Source organism: Chinchilla lanigera, unplaced genomic scaffold, assembly GCF_000276665.1.
Source record: "Chinchilla lanigera isolate Chin_1 unplaced genomic scaffold, ChiLan1.0 scaffold00004, whole genome shotgun sequence".
Classification (NCBI taxonomy): Eukaryota; Metazoa; Chordata; class Mammalia; order Rodentia; family Chinchillidae; genus Chinchilla; species Chinchilla lanigera.
Window position 1 is genome coordinate 1,545,818 of NW_004955405.1, and position 17,924 is coordinate 1,563,741.

Consider the following 17,924-nt stretch of genomic DNA (forward strand, 5'->3'; position numbering starts at 1 on the left):
TTGATTAGTTAGTCTATAGCTCATTAACTCAGTCTCCTGAAAAGTCTTAGGGCATGAGCAAAATGTATGCAAATTTTTTGCCAGAGTGCAACATGCATAAGCTGTATGCTATTTCTCTTTTAATTCCTGATTCCCATCTACAACCTCATGAGCCTAGCCTTTATTGCACACATACCCATCAGCACTCTGGTCTTCTGAGCTCACACTACAATCACCCATCCAGCTCTGCATACAGTGTTCCAAGGTTTCTCTAACCTGTACCTTCCAACCTTCCTAAACTTCTGCGAACCAGTTCCAAATACTTGTAAACCACTTAGTCAGGTATGATGACAAGTGAGGTGTTATTATCTTTCCAGAAATACCTAAAAATGTATTCTAAGTGCTACTGTATTACTCTCACAAATAATCTTCATAAATGGCAATATATTTTATGCCCCTAAATACATAAATTATTTTTCCCACATAAAATACCCTAACATCTCACAAAATTAATTGCTTTTGAGCAAAAAGATGCCCTCTACTATTAAATGGGTATTTAAATGGTAAATAGATATAACAAGTAATTACAATTACAAGAATAATAATTTCCACTTAATATAATACTACCATATATTTTTAATGGCAATTATAAGATAATAGAGGCCAAAGACTGTCATTTTGTGAATGTAGATGTGAAGGATTTGGAAATGAAATTAGGGATCCAAGTTTATGAAGTTTGGGGTTCTGTATTATAAGTAGACATTTCTGTAAAGGTCAGGTGTCTTCAGCAGTGAGTGAATACAGTGGAAGGGAGGAGAAGGAAGAATCAAACCCTTTTCCTTTCACTTCTGCAATACAGTCTGACATTACATTGAATTAAGGTCAACTCACGTTGGTATTTTCCTCAGAGAATAAATGAATGTGTTTTATGAGAAAATGTTACCAGTGCTTCTCGCACACAGCTTAGATAACACTGGTCCAGAATGATTCCGTGACAGGACAGCAGAGGCCACTGGAAGTGACAGTTAAGGAAGTTTGATGGGTTGGTCTCAGTTCCTCTAGTAACAGTTGCAGAGCTGTTGAAGGGCAGTGTGAGAAGCATCCAAAGACTCATTAATTTTTTCAGAAAAGGATCTTTGACATTCATTGAAAAGTATAAAATGCAATAAAATTCACACTTAAATTCATTTCAATAAATATTCTGCACTTAGATTTAAAACAATGCAAATGCATTCAATATGGAGTGTTGATGCAAAGATTCTAATGGAATTAAAAGTGATAAATTTTATCACTAGATTTTATATAATTAATTGTTAAAAATAGATTAAATTGCCTTATAATTGATTTGTCCTTACAAACTAAAGTATGATTAATTTCTACTTTTCCAAACTTTTAGGGGACCCCATGTTTAACGTTTGAATAGACACATTATCCTTTTAGCCAAACATTACTCTGTTCAGTAAGAATCTATTCAACCAATGATGAAAGAACAATATGAATTATTGTGCACTTGTTGCTATTTCTAAGTAGCAATACTGAAATTTAAAAACTAAAATGATGCTATAAAGTTATTTTTTACTAACCGATTAATTTTCTGTAATACTAGCAGTAGTTCTCATTTTGCTTGGTACCATGTTAACTGAAGCTCACTCATAATAGACTTGTGTGCCTGCTTTGATTACATTGTTGTTACCACAGAACCATGCAGAAGTGGGTGTATATTCCTCATGTGCATTGATTTCAGCTACCCTGGTGCTACATAGATTCCATGTCAAAATAATGAGGACAAAGCAAGTCAAAACCATTAAAATATGAGTACTAGTATTGTTTGTTCTTTTTTTCTTATCACATCTTCCTTATAACTAAGAATATAAACATGTTGTGAATTTATTTAGGCATTTAAAAGTATATTTTAAATAATTTGTTTTTATGAAATATTTATTGGAACTTGGAAGACATTTTGGGCAATGACTAGGGTAATCATAAAAGATATACTTTATTTAATAATGCTTTATTTAAAATGTTAGTTTTTAAAAAACTAGAGCTGGATTTCAATGATTAGAAGTATGAAAATGCAAGCACTTATGATCTTTTGATGATTTTATCAGTGAAATAAATTAGATCAGTACAACCCCTCCCAGAAATATAAGCTATCACGTAAGGTTTTACTGCAACAAGCAACTGCTCATTGATATTTGGATTAACTCTACCTTATTTGCTGGTGTGATCAGCTGAAGTGAGTTCCCTGGCTGTGACTGAAGTTTGGCCTCAGCTCCGGCATACCTGTATCCTTGTTTTGACATCAGCAACTATTCAGGCTATGCTCTTCTCATGAGTGGAACACAGGAGGACGAGAGGGTAAATTGGAATTGTGAACTGTCCCTTAGAGGCCACATTGGCTTTCTAAGCTCCTTCATAGATTGAAGGTTAGGGATCTTCTAAAATGCTTGCTATGATCAAGTCATTCAGTTATGCATTCTTTGGGGTTTAAATCAGAGAGCAGTTATGGACAAGTTTCTCTCATGAAATGCACAAACACGTAGACACCAAATCAGACATTTGTAAGGATAACCATTGAATGCATAAAAAGCAAAGAGTAGAGATTTGAAAGTACAGCAGTAAACATTCTTTTGCTGATAATCATTTTTTGTGTTCTAATTGCCATTTTGGCCCTTCTTATTTTGCAGTCTCTACAGATCCTGGTGTTAAAAGGTTTCAGTATTCTCCCTTCCTTTTCTCATGCTAGAGAACATTAGCTCTGAATTCTTCAGGCACTGGATTCATTCTAACCGCCATTTTGGACATGCTTTTGAAGTCCCAGATCACCACTTGTGTTGTGAATTATTCCACTGTGCTCTAAAATGAGTACATATGTATGATTTTTTAATTCAGAAAATTAAAGAAGGGAAGAAAAGGTCAGTGGACTTCATCTATGTCTTTTGTTTTAAGTAATATTTATGTCATTTTACCAGGAAAGAAGGTTAGTGCATAGTTAAAGGTATGCTGAAAGGAGAACAGCCACAGAATTTAAAATAAAAACACGGTAACAAACACATAAGTAAGTACATATTTTATCATAAAAGATGAATACATACATCTATTGGAGGGGGGTACTAGGTGACTTCAGAATCGCACTGAACTTTGAAAAATAACAGCGGCCGTAAGCTTCAGAGTTGTATAAATATACAAGTAAAATACATATGATGAATACCTCAGAAACAAAAAAAGGTAAAATCAATTTCTGCATAAAATAAAATACAATAGTGTTTCAATAGTAGAATATGATCAATATAAAATGAAACATGAAGTAAACAAAGGATAACCTGTAATTATGAAGCACAGCAATTTCAGAGGATCAAGTATTTTTTTCTTCTAAAATCTATTACAGAGAGAAAAATAAGTAAATATTGCAGAGAAATTTGTTCCTTTGTAGCTATATTGATGGCCAGTACAAATCCAATTTAATACAATTTTATTATTGATGATAAATATATTTATATTCATAGCAGTTTTACCTGAAAAAATAAAAGATTTCATAGTAATGAAAAGTTGGCCAAGTACTTAGTTATTGCATACTTAATTTTCTGTTTTTTAAAATGATATAAAAATTCAATGTCCTGGTAAATAATGATATCAATATCTGTTCATATAAAAGGAAACTGTGTTCATCTAGGGGTCATAAACATTGTCATACTTAGAGGATTATGTTTTACCAAATGATTGTGTCCTTTGACTTAATAATTGCTTCTCAGTTGTCTCCAGTCCTTTCGTTTCGCTTTGCCTGTGTTTGCCCTCTAGAGGCATTTTAATTCTTTCTATGTCAGTTTCAATATAATTCCCTATTTTCACAATGGGAAAACATCAATGGAAAAATACTACTATAAGTAAGATTTTGTAAGATACAGATATTTCCCCTTTCACATATCTAAAATATACCTACTTAGCATGTTTTTCTAAACTACAGTGTGTTGCTTTAGAAAATATTGAAAATCTACTTTTATAAAATAACCCAGCAGATGGAAGAAACAATTAAGATAGAAGCAACAAAAATTAATATTTACTAAATGATATATTTATATCAGCTATAATGATAGAGTCTTTGTAATCCTTATGGTAATATGGCAAGGGGAGATACTCATGTACTCCTATTAGTGTGCTTAGACCTTCTTGACCTCTGGGATAAGCATCTGTCCTCTGCTTCCCCAGCACGTTGTCCTCGTTCGGCAATAGTGCTTGCAATTTTATATTATAAACCCACTTGCTTGTCTCTTTTAAAAAAGTATTCACATTCTGCCATCTGTGTCTTGCTAAGACCTAGTGCCTGTAGATGCTCACTAAATACTTGTTTCATTAGAGAATTCAAGAGCAAAGTTTTAAATCTGGGCTTCTTTCTGATTCTGTAATTGACCTGTATATAGAGAATATTTCTAAAAGGTGGAATTTATTTAAGCTAGTGATCATTAGAAAAATATCATTTTTCATATTAATGCTCAAATTTGCTTAAAGTGAGAAGACAATGGAGTTTAGAGAATAATTTTAATGTCGTAAGCACAATTTCAGCTGAAAGTTTAAATAAAACTACTTATTTTCCTCTAATCTGTTATTGGAGCTTTATTAAACACAATTGCAGTTGGCTCTTATTTCAACTCTCTACACTCTTGTTCTTGTAAATATTTCTCAGAATTTAAATGTGAACTTTGAAAAGTACCAGGCATCGTTAAGCATTGTTAAATTAAGTAATGGATATGTTCTGCATCCTACATTTCATTCCAGTTGCTTTTCATTTTTAGACATTACTTTTTTTAGCTTGCATACCAACAATTTGGATCCATTCCTTAAAAAGATATGGGTAGGACTGGTTAACACACTCTTTTCAGTCTTCTTCCCTCTTCAATAAAATCTTTAAATAGTTATTGCATGATTTTACTGCCTATCTTTTATGCAGAATTTTGGCATTTAACAAGAAAAATTGAAGAATTAAATGAAGCATAAAGGAATGTGGTTTTCTACTTTGAAATAAAGTCTAAGCATGAAGGAACACACTAGTTTTGTTCTTTAAACTGATTGCTATTTGCTAAAACAGCAGTGATTATCTCTTTTTTGTATCCCAGAGCAATAAAAACATAATGGCTCAGAACAAAGCTGGAAAAAATAGACATGCTGTAAGTGATATCGTTATGCCTTACCATCCCTTCTTCACTCCTTAAAAAGGGAAAAAAAATAAAAGTAATACAAAAAATGGAACAGTAATCAAGAATGATAGAGCACTTTAAGCAGTCTTTGAAGAAAAATATACATCTATGAATTTCATTCTTTGATATTTAATCTCAGATGTTTCAGATTATTCCTACATGGAAAATTGCTACAGATTTCTTATTATTGTAAATGAGATAGATTTTAGGTAGGAATCTTATATATTGTATATATCTTTTATATTGTATATACAGTAGAAATGAACCAGAATAGAAGATGTGTTCCTTAGTTGTTATGGTCTGGGGTGGTAAATTTAAATTGTACAAATGCTAGCCAGTGTAGGATGCTGGAGAGAAGTGATAGAGTGTGTGCTTTTGTACATTGTCTGTTGCCTTCCTTGCTAATCAAGGGAGCCCTGTTCCCCCTCTGCCCACATCTCTCCCAGGATTTCATTGTGAAGGCCAGGAACTAATGGAGAGACTAATTCTCACTTATTAGTTACAAGTACATTCTTTTAGCCTGTTTTGTCTTCCACTTAAAGCCTGCCTTTAGAAGATTTCCTTTTCTCCAATAAAACTGACAACTTACTGAGAAAAAAAAATGGACAATTTTATTTCACATCAATGTAAAGAAATAGTCTTACACATAAATCTAAGAAACTTGGGAGTAATTTAATTTATAAATTAAATTTAATAAATAAAAAAATATGGTGTCTGAATAAACTAAATGAAGGTTTCGATGTTAATTCATATAAAATTCAATTCCATTTTGGATTTCTGGTTTTTAATGCACTTGATTGTCTTTGGGTTGAATTTGAGCAATTAATGGATGCAGAAGGATTTTTGGGACTTAAGAAAGATGCATTGCAGTAAAGAACTCTAAAATTGCCTTTCAGAAGAGTAGTTGTGCTGGGAAATGGAAGGAATAAAGCACGAGGAGAAGAGTAAAGTTGTGTGAGTATTAACTGATAGCATCCAACACAGGACGAGTAAGATTTGGGTCACTCTAACTGCTCATTTATCTGTTTTGTTGTTTCTGTGGTGCTGGGGAGGGAACCCAGGGCCTCCCTCATGCTCGGCAAGCAGTTTACCACTGAGCTGCTGCGCCTCACTGTTCACCTTGTTCATCTATTAAAATCAAGGATTTTCTTTTTTTTGGAATTTTTAAATATTTTCAGTCAGATCTCTTAGACTTTTTGTTATTTTTGGATAAAACTCACTGAGTTATCTTGCTCCTCTTGATTTTCCCCCTTGTGTTGCAGTGATTTAAATATTATCTCTATGTAGAAGTCTGTAAACTTCCTCTGTAATCTGTGGTTTGGATCCCCACTCCCTCAGGAAAGGAACATACTCTATTTACTTATGTCCTCCCATTCAAAATTACTATTTCTGAGTTTTAATATAATATAAGAATCTATGGGATGGTGATTGGGTATTGGAGTCAATTAGTTCTTGCTTGCTTCCTTCATGAAATATTTTCACAATGGTTTTGCAGTTTGGTACTTTCATTGCTGATAGCTGGATTTTCTAGCTCAGTTATAATTAATATTCTCATATATTTAAAAAGTGGACCTGATTTTAACATAATTAAAACCTGTGTTCATTCACTGTGGCAGGAAAGGTATTATAGCATTTGCTTTTCTGAATATTTCAAATACCATAACTAATTTTGAGGTTTTAATATCTTGATGTTTGCTAAGCAGTCTTCTTACAATAGTATTTTATATATTGATTTAATATCTTGCCCTTTTAGGAGAATTTGCATTTTAAAATATTTTATTTTATAAGTGTGCATAAAAATTAAATGATGTACACATTTAACAAGTTCAAAGGATTAAGTCTGATGGAAAACCCAATCATAGACGAGTTTGAGAATAATATAACTTTGTTATTACATGTTTGGATAAATGTGTGCATGTAAATGTGAGGATGTGTGTGGAATAAATGTCTATGAGTGATACAACTTTGCATATCATTAAGCAGCTATTTGCTTCATCTAACATTTAAAGGGAAGGTCATCTTCTACTTCACCCAGCCTTTCTGCAGTGTTTAATAAATGAAGGTCAGGGCTTCTTATGTTAGTTAATAATGTTCTAATGTTAATTAGTAATATTCCAGAGACTTACATCTCTACACCATCTGGAAGGAGAATTAAAAATCAAATGATAAAAAAGGTAATGTATTATTCCATATTCTTTAAAAACACTCAATGGAATTCTCCAAGTCATTTACCAACTACATGTCGGATTTAGAACGCTTTACTAATTACAATAAGGGATTCAAACCGAATGTGGTGGTGAAAACCTGTAATCCCAGCACTTGGGAGACTGGGGCAGGAGGATTTTTTTGTGAATTTAAGGCCAGCCTGGGCTACAAAGTGAGTTCAAGGCCAGCCTGAACTGCATAGCGAGATCGTGTCTCAAAAAAAGACAAAAAAAAAAAAAAAAAGTTAAAAATAATAAAATAGGCCACCCTGGTGGCGCACGCCTATAATCCCAGCCCTCAGAAGGCCAAGGCAGGAGGATCATTGTGAGTTCAAGGCCAGCCTGGGCTACAAAGTGAGTTTGCAACTACATTCCCGTTTTTATGGTATCTCTGCTCTTTCCACAATTCGAGTTTCCACATTTCCAATTACTCACAGTCAACTGATTAAAAAAATATTGAATGGAAAATTACAGAAATAAACAATTCAGAAATAAACAATTCAGAAATTTACATCAGTACCTTCTGAGTAATATGATAAAATCACATGCCATTCTGTCCTGTCCAGTCAAGGACATGAATCATTCTTTTGTCTAGTTTCAGAATTTATACACACTCTCTCTCTCTCTCTCTCTCTCTCTATATATATATATATATATATTGCACTTGTATGTATTTCATATATATATATATATATAAACCTGCTTGTCAGTCAGTATACAAGCAAATGTATTGTGATACAGCAATACTTGTGTTCAACTGAACTTCATTTTAATTAACAATACCCGCAAAGTACAAAGTATTGATACTGGAAATTCAGATATGCCAAAGTACTGCTTTAAGTGAAAAGGTAAATTTCTCAATAAAGAAATGGAGGAATGAAAACATTGTGTGCTGATGTGCTGATATTTCTAGGATCCTATTGTGAGAGCAAGTTTTTTCTCCATGAATTTGTGAAGAAAATAAATTCATGCTAAGTTTGCTTTTGTATCTCAAACTTCAAAGTTATTGCCACAGTGCATGGTAGGTGCTTAGGTAAGAAGGAAAAGGCATTGCATTTGTAGTGCATATCTCACTGTGCCTAATGGTAAGTTATTTTTTGCCATAGTTATGTATTTATAGGAAGATGCATAGTAAATAGGGAAATTTTAGTGTTTAGTGGTTTATTCAGTTTCAGATGCTGCCAGGAGTGTTGAAATGTGTTCCTCTTTGTTACTCTTCTCGTTGTTGGGATGCTATAGCTGACACACACTAGTTCAAAGAGCAAATAAAAACATCCTAGGATGCGCCACAAAATATTCCATTACCAAAGGTTTATTTTAGCTTACAGTTTGTGGAAGTTTCATTTCTTCTCTAGCTCAAAGGCAGGGAAGCATTGCGAAGGAGCAGGGCAGAAGGGAAACAGTCCGTGGCAAGGCAGGTAGAAAAACGTGCTCCTCTGTTTCCCGTTCTGTTCCACCCAGGCTACACGTCTCCCAGTTGGTGCCACCCAGGCCCAGGTGGGGCTTCTGTTTTCAGTAAACCCACTCAGCTACACCCAGGATTATGCTGAACCAGTCAGTGAGATAATCCACTATCACACCTCTAATTCAGTGTCACACACCCATAGTCCAGGCACCTCTGAAAGCCCTGCCTATGAGTGTATGAAACTTTGGGGGGACATCTAGTTGCAAGCCTTAATGAGGATGAACTACTCTATTATTATAACTTTGTGTAACAGTTGAACTCAAGCCAAGAACCCTCTTTAACCTGAAAGAGTAAAGCGATGATTTAGATGAACATTTTCAGTTTCAGTATTAACCTTTTCACTTTATCCTGAACCTATCCACCTGTCTCTGTTAGTTCCTATTCTAAATTACGACTGGACACAGACTAGATATAGGATAAGTTTTGTTATGACAGCTTCACTTCTGGTAGCTTGGTGGGCTAGACTAACATTGATTAGCATCCTTGGATATTTAAAATATATACCTCATATAAATAAATATTATTATGATGATGATAAGTATGTCTCCTGAATATAGAAACAATTTTGTCCTAGCAATTGCTTTACTATCTCAAAAATCATAACTAAATTGTGTGGGACATAAGGATTAAATCTGTGTCTAAAGGCAATTAACACCCCACATCTGTAGTAATGTCAAATTTTTATGGTTTGTTAATCTCACAGTGTGCTAGAATTTAAACATTTCTCCTTCAGATGTGCTCATTCACATTGGAACATTGCATGTGATATTGAAGGAGTGATTAAAGGACAAGTGCAAGGAAAAATAAATGAAATGGAATAAATACATCCTAGGATATGCAGCAAAATATCCCATTACCAATTGTGTCATACACTTAAAACTTTATGCCTACTCTATTCTTTTAGGTATTTATTGCTTTTCAACCTTCCCTGAAATGAGACTGAGGTCAATAAAAGTATTAAATCATTTCTAAATTGCCAAAATATATGTATTTTGTATTCTAGGATGATATGTTATGGTTTTTGTAAAGGAACTTTGATTATAAATCACTGATATTCCCTCCCAAGTTATAGTCACATAAAATAATTAGATAAAGAACTATTATTCTTAAAAAAGTCTTTTCAAATTATATTTCTTTTTCTTCCTTTTTTTGAGACAGGGTCTCACTATGTAGTGGCTGGCCTTGAACTCACTATGTAGCTCAGAATAGCCTCAAACTCACAGTGACCTTCCTACCTCAGCCTCCTGAATGCTAGGATTACAGGCATGTGCCATTATGCCTGCCCTTTGAACTTATTTTTCTGCTGGCATAGTCACATAGTCACATAGTCACATAGTCACACATAAATATAATGTTATACATCCAGGGGAATCCTAGACCTAACATGGTCTGTTCCACTTTGCCATGACCCTCTTCCAGTTGTTTTTGTTGTTATTTTAATCCCCTTTCACCCTAGGGAGCATTGCTGTTTCAACAGTGCCCAAGAGATGATTTTTTTTTTTTTTTTTTTTTTGTCTTTGGGATATGGAAAACCAGTTTTCCAGAACCATTTATTAAAGAGGCGATCTTCTTCAACGGAAGGTGTTTGGCTCCTTTGTCAATGATGAGTGGTTGAGAGTGCTTGGAGTTGTTCCTTCATCTTCTAATCTTTTCACTGATCCTCAGGTCTCTCTCTCTTTTTTTTTTTTTAATAATGGAAATTGAACTCGACAGCTTGCCCTTGCCAGTCAGGTGCTGTGCCACTGAGCTATGTGCTTGGCCCTCATGTCTTTTTTTTTTGCAAGTACCATGCTGATTTTATCACAATAGCTTTGTAGTATAATTTCAAGTCAGGGATTGTGATGCCCATTGCCTTGCCTTTGTTGCCCAGAATTACTTTTGCTATTCTAGGTCTCTTCTGTTTCCAAATGAATTTTAGGAATTTTTTCTCTTGTTCTGTGAGGTATGCTGGTGGTATTTTGATTGAGATTGCATTAAATATGTATAACCGTTTGGAGAGTATGACCATTTTCATTATGTTGGCTCTTCCTATCCATGAGCAAGGGACACCTTTCCATTTTCTGATATCCTTTTTGATGTCCTTTTTAAGAATACTGTAATTTTCATTATATAGATCTTTTACTTCCTTTGTTACATTGATTCCTAAGTATTTCATTTTTTGGTTGCTATTGTGAAGGGTGTGATTTTCCTAATTTCTTTCAGTGAATTTGTTGCTTGTGTATCAAAGATCTAAATATTTAAACAGAAACACTAAGTCTATTGGAAGAGAAAGTAGGTAGAAATCTTGAAGACATAGGTGTATGCAGAGAGTTCATGAACAAAACCCAGACCACGTGGGAGATAATTCAAAGAATTAACACCTGGGATATTTTATTAAAACCTTTTGTACATCAAAAGAAATTACCAGCAAAATGAGCAGACCATCACAGAGTGGGAAAAAATTTTAGCCAGTTGACCCTCAGACAAAAAACTTCTGTTTAGAACACATAAAGAATTGAAAAAACTCAGACCCCTCCCCAGATTCAAAGATCCAGTCCAAAAATGGGCATCTGAGATGAATATGCACTTCTCAGATGAAGAAATACAAATGGTAGATAAATATATGAAAAAAATGTTCAATATCACTAGTCATTTGAGAAACACAAATTAAAACACTAAGATTCCGTCTCACCCCAGAAAGAATGGCTATCATCAAGAAATCAACCAATAACAAATGCTGGTGGGGCTCTGGGGAAAAAGGAGCACTTCTCCACTGTTGGTGGGAGTGTAGATGGGTGCCACTATTGTGGAAATCAGTGTGGAGATTCCTTAAAAAACTAGGATTAGAGGTCCTATTCAACCCAGCGATTCTCCTACTAGGTATCTCCTCAGAAGTATTAAAAACATCATACCACAATGATACATGCACATCCATGTTTAGCGGCACAATTTGTAATAGCTAAATCTCAGAAATAACCCAAATACTCATCAATTGAGGAACAGATAAAAAAAAAAGATGTGGTATTTTTATGTAATGGAGTACTAATCTACCATAAGGAAGGATAAACTTGAGACTTTTTTAGGTAAATGGGTGCGACTTAAAACCATATTCTTAAGTGAAATAAATCAGACTCACCTATGTAAACATTGCTTTGTCTCCCTGGTATGAGAAACTGAGTGACTAAGGTCCAAAATGTATAATGAATATTGTGAGTTTGGAAGAAATTTTTGAAAGGGAAACGGTAACTAGGATGGCAGACAGGGAAGAGGATAGAAGGGAAAAAGTAAAACAAAGCAAGTCAGTTATAATATTAGTGTCTCCTAGTTCATTGAAAGGGGGGGTTATGATTATATCAATTGTAGAAAATTTTAATGCCCGTATCTTGTACTCTGAGTAATTAGTTTAAAGATAACAATATATAACGTATTAACTATTGTAATTCTCTTGTTGTTTTGCTATGAAATTTTGTTGCACCTTTATTCCACAATTTTTTTAAAGATATTTTGGATAAATACAGGCGATAACAAGCCTGAGCTGTGCTGCTGTCACGAGGAGTCTGCAATACTTGCCTTTGACAGTGTTCCATAGCTGGGATCATAAGGGAAGGTGTATCTGCAGAGAGGTCACAGAACCAGAAAAAGCAGAGCTAAGTGGTAGAGTTCACTCAGCAGGTAGAGTGAACAGTTAGTCAGAGGTACTTAATCAACAGTGTTTGGCCCAAACAAACAAAAGAATTTGGTGTAGGGAGAGGAGGCTGTGAACCACTGCCTTCTGATGACTGGGTTCTGGAGCATGTTGTTATGAAGAGGATAGTGAGATGAGGAAGAAGCAGCCAGAACACCAGAAGGAATAGTCGTGAAGCAGAAGAACTAGGAGACAGTGACATCCTTGCGAGACGCAGGTAGGTACCTGTCCACGAGGAAGAACAGCTGTGTTGAATACTGTGAGAGGCACAGGTAGAGATGGTAGTAGTTCGTAAGAGCAATAAATACATCGAGGGTGAGTGCAGAGAGAATGGACAGAGAACTTAGATACAGTGCACAGACTGCTTGCAGCCAGTTTATGTTATAAGTTGGAATAGAAGAGGACAGTGTGTGAGTAGCTTGAGGCAGAACTGGGTATAAAGTTTTCTTTAGATGGCAGATAGCAGCATTTGGGATGCTGCTTCAAGTCATGAACTGGAAGGTGAAAAAGTGACTATGTGAGCGAGAGAGTGACAATGCTAGCTGGTGGTGTTCTCTACATAGGTGACAGGGAAGGGATTCTAGTTCACTGTTGGAAGCAATGCTCTAACAGGGAAGCACCTACACCTGATCTATAGGACAAGGCCTTAGACAAATGCATGGAGACAAATGCTGGTAGGTGTAATCATTTGTTCCTGGTGTTCGTAGAAGTTTCCTTTTTTAAAAATATGTTTTCGTTTTTTAAATTAAGCTTATGTGTACATTTTAGGTATACAAAAATGATCACATTCATCCTAGGGAATTTGTAGCTGTACATAGTAAAACAAGAAGCAAGGACATCAGCTATGAGGCCAGGACAAGGAGAATTAGACTTGAGGAGAGAGAAAAAATGAATGCAGCAGTATAGGACAGCATCTGCTCATCCTGGAAGTTTTCCAGGGGATATGCAGACATAGATGATATTTTAAAGTAAACTTTCAAAAGCCTCTTCTTTATGGTATTCTTCTCTGAGAATACATAGCCATCCATCATGTGCACCCCAACTAGTCTGATCTCTACCAGGGTGCACTGTCTCTGGTTAAAAAAAAAAAAAAATACCTCCCTTTATCTCAAAATAAAATCTCAAATTTGAAATGTCCTTTGAGTTAAGAAAGTGATGAATTGAATATCTAAGCAGCAAGCCTTTTAAAAAATCAAAATCACAACCCCTTTTCCAAATTCTTTTCTTTTTTCAAAACTGAAGAAAGAACTAATCAATCTAACAAATGTTATGTAATTGGGAAGTGCATTGGGTAGTTTATCATCATGGGATTGTAGCACTCTTAGAAATTCAAAAACTGACAGGCATTTCTGTAAGAAATCTCCTTCCTCTTACATGCATTTACTCACTCTTACTTTCGTAAGAAGGATAATGAATAGAGGCATTGGCCTTGAACCTAAATTGATTTTAGCAATTGTATCTATTCATTGATATACATACCATTCAGGAACCCAAAATCAGAAAAATGAATAAAACAAATGTTTTTATATATAAAATCGTACATGTGTACATGTCAGTCACTCATCCAGATTTAGAATGTGTTTGTCTATTTTGACTAATTATAAACTGATAGTTACAGTATATCAAGATAGCAGGAACAAAGTAATATCTTTAAAATATAATGGTCACAAAAATATATTGGGTAAATGAGCCATGTTTTGTTTTAAATAGTATGTGTTTATTTCTGTTAAAATGATACCATTTGCAATTATTTTAATTCATAATAAAGATTTTACATTGCAGTTTTAAAAGTACTAATGGTATGGAATTTCTCACTAGCAGCAGAGGTTAGGATATCTGACAGAGGAGTGCATAAACTGGGGACATGGACAGAGGACTCCCTTGATGTTAGGGGGCCTCAGTGTGCAGCAAGCCTGCTTGGCGGCTCTGTGTTTTCTTCCTATAATTATGTTCTGTTGCATAATTGAAAACATGGGGTAGAAATAGGACTGTATTCTAGCAGATTTTTTGGGGTCAAAGACATTGAAGATATGTGCAATATAGTGATATGGTTATGAACCATGGAAGATATTCTGAGTCAAGAAGTAAGGAAAGTATGAGATAGGTGAGGAACACTGAAAAAGTTGATTTTATCAATGAACGTTAGATTTTTTATGAGGTAGAAAATCATTTCAAGCTCTCTCTTCATACCTAGTATGTAAGGATTGAAGTTTGTGAAGATACATTACTTGAATGGTTTGTGGGTATTATTACAGACAAAGTCTATGTTTTACTGATTTGATAGTGTTTTGTTTTCTCTCTTCACTAGAGTAAATGTGCAGTAGCAACTGCTTGCCTTTTGAGTATATCATCACCTTATTTAGAGAAATCGAACATATGTTTGACATCTTCATTGAAAGATGGGTGAACTGTTATGACCATGCAGTGAAGAAAGCTGAAATTGGATGGATGAAAAGATCATTTAGGGAGACGTGGTTCAAGAATCCAAGTGATTAGGTAAAGAATTTGAATATATTACTCACAACAACTTGAAGAAATCAGGAGTGTAACAGATCGACCTCAGCAAGTTGAAGACTTTCATTACAACTACAGAGGCAGAGTGGTATAGTTCATATAATTTTTAGGAGATGATAGCTAAAAAGTATGTCAAATATGCTTTTTAAACCTTTTAAATAATCCATATGATTATTGCTGTTATAGATATATGTATATATAATTCATAGGTAGTTTCTGCTGTTATGGAGATATCCAAATAAACAAACAAACAAGACACAGGGTTGGCCACTACTATGCTTAAAGTTTGCCTTGCTGGGTTTCAGTATTGCTTTGATCCAGTTCTTTTGTGTTCATCTATTCCTCCCTTTGGAAGGTACGTGTTCACCTTGTGCCTTTGTGCCACAGGATTATGCAACATGATTTTTATTTTTCTAGCTCATAGCTAAGAGTTTGCCCTTAGTCTCCTAAGAGACTTGAACTTCCGAAAAATGCTACAACTATTGAGACTTTAAGACAGACGTTATTGTGTTGTTGGTTGTGTTGCACACAGGATAAGTCTATTACATTAGGTGGCATTATGAACTTGTTACTGTGTTTATTTGGAGCTTACATATAAAGAGACATGTTTGTGCAATTGACCAAGGGTGAGTTGTGAACATTAATCCTGACATATCAACTTCATTGTATTAGAAAGACCAAGCAGATTTGTAAAACATGCTCCTGTGTGTGTGTGTGGAGGGGGATTGTGAAGATATGGTCATGTGGACTTGACATAGTCCTTTGCCCATTCCTCGTTGCAACTGCACTGCTGCTCTGGTTCCCAGATGCCACAGTTAAAGCTTTGCTCCTCCCCACCCTTTGGAGCCAGCCAGCAATTGCCTAATTCCCCCAAAACTTGAGCCAAATGAAACTTTTCCTGCTTGTAGTGGATTGACAACTGGTGGTCAAATTATAACCCCCAGCTGAACTGAGTATATGCGGTGCTGGAAGGCCCAGCTGAGGACTGTTGCTGGCAGCATAAGAGGCAAGAAATAGAGAAATAAGGCTGTTGGGTACTGGGACAAGTTGTTGGGAAATAAAAAATGCTGTTGGGAGCTGGTAGAAGCTGTAAAGAGCTGTTGGTTCTGTTGGAGGAGCTTGTCATGCTGGCTTTCCTGATGAACTTGACTGTTTTCATACTCAGAGGAGCTCGGGACCTTGTCAGCACTGAGAATGGCTTTGGTTCACTTTGGGGGAGCTCTGGTCCTCACTTTGAACATTGCTTCCTGCCTCCAGAGGGGAAGATGGTGCACTGCCAGTCACCTGGAGAAGCTTGCTGCATTGATTTTCCTGATGGGAACTCAGCCATCTTGATCATCAGAGGAGCTCGGGACCTCACTGTTGCTGAGGTTGGCTGTGGTACCTTTCAGGGGAGCTCTGGTTCTCCTGAACATTGCTTCCTGGCTCCGGTGCAGATCCCTCAGCCTGCTAGCACAGATCTTTCATCCTGCTGGCACAGACTTTGTAGCCTCCACCACTGACCTTTGGGCCTTCCCAGCACAGATCCATGAAACAGGCCTGCATGGGATATTGTTATGGGCTTTGGGCCTCCAGTTGGATTTGTGGGAGGCATTGTTGTATGCTCTAGGTATTCAGCTAGACTCATGTAGGACATCATCGCAGGATCCAGGCCCTCACCTGGATTCCTGGTCTATAGTGTGTGGACAGATTTCCTGCAATGTCTTGTATATGATTCTTTGGGTGACTACTATAATCTTATAAAATATGTGCCCTGTATTTTATTGTTCTTCCTTGCAAAATATCCCCCAACCCATGACACTGCTTTAAATTAGGGGTGTTGCATTTTGTGTCCAGCACAGAGAAAGTTGACCAGTACAGGTAGTGACTTGCTTATCTGATTTGCATAAATGAATAGCTGCTTGTGCTGTAAGCTACATAGGTACAAACCAGTGTCATCCAGAGCATGCATTTGGGTGTCCTCTGTGAATAGATTTAAAGCTGAGATCGTGATATCTCAAGGGAAAAATGTATGGAGAGGCCAGAATGGGGATAGGAAGTCAGTAGGGGAAATCACTTTTAATATTAAACTTAAAAATTCATTATCCACTTGAGTTATAATGCTTTTATGAGATGTTAATTATTATGAATAAAGACAAGAGAAAGCAGATTAACACTTGGCTGAAAGTTAGCTTTGGTTTTTACCTCTCTGTAAAACAAAACATTTATCATACAAGTCTCTCTATCATAGGTTATATGTTTGTAAAAGCAAAGCCAAAATACTCCTAGAATATTGATAGTAAACAAAAAGAAGAGGGGGCTGGGGATTTAGCTCAGCGGCACAGCGCCTGCCTGGCAAGCGCTAGGTCATGAGTTCGATTCCTGGTACCAGAAAAAAAAAAAAAAAGTTGCAAAAAGACGAGTCACTGTGTAAGTGTCACATAGTTACGTAGTTACGTCTTGCATAGCAGTGTTTCAACGACAGACTGCCTACAGAGTTCCCTAAGATCACAGAGGTTTTGGAAATTCATATAATTTAGTAATTTCGGTGCCATTCTCATGTCTTAGGGCAACATGTTACTAATGCATTTCTGGTGATGCGGTGTAGACACACCTGTTGTGCTACTGGTCATATAAAAGTACAGCAGCAAATGTCTGTAGTACCTAATATGTGATAATGATAGAAATGACCGTGTTCTTGTGTATGTATTTTCTATACTGTATTTTCCATCATTATCTTAGCATGTATTATTATAATTTTAAAAGTTTACTGTAAACCTATGAGCCATATTTTGCTGGCAGGAGCCACAGACATCTTGGGCTTGCCACGTTTTTTGTTTTCATCATTTTTCTCTTATGTTGTATTTAATCTTTTGTTCTTTTGTTCACCAAGACCCTAGGGTCAAAAGGTCATTATATATATATAA

General features: G+C 35.7%; 1 protein-coding gene across 3 annotated transcripts in view; it reads left to right on the plus strand.

The window, feature by feature from the left end:
- The window catches only part of Ccser1 (coiled-coil serine-rich protein 1), a 1,107,714-nt gene that overhangs the window by 190,002 nt on the left and 899,788 nt on the right, over positions 1 to 17,924 (plus strand). The window lies entirely within an intron of this gene.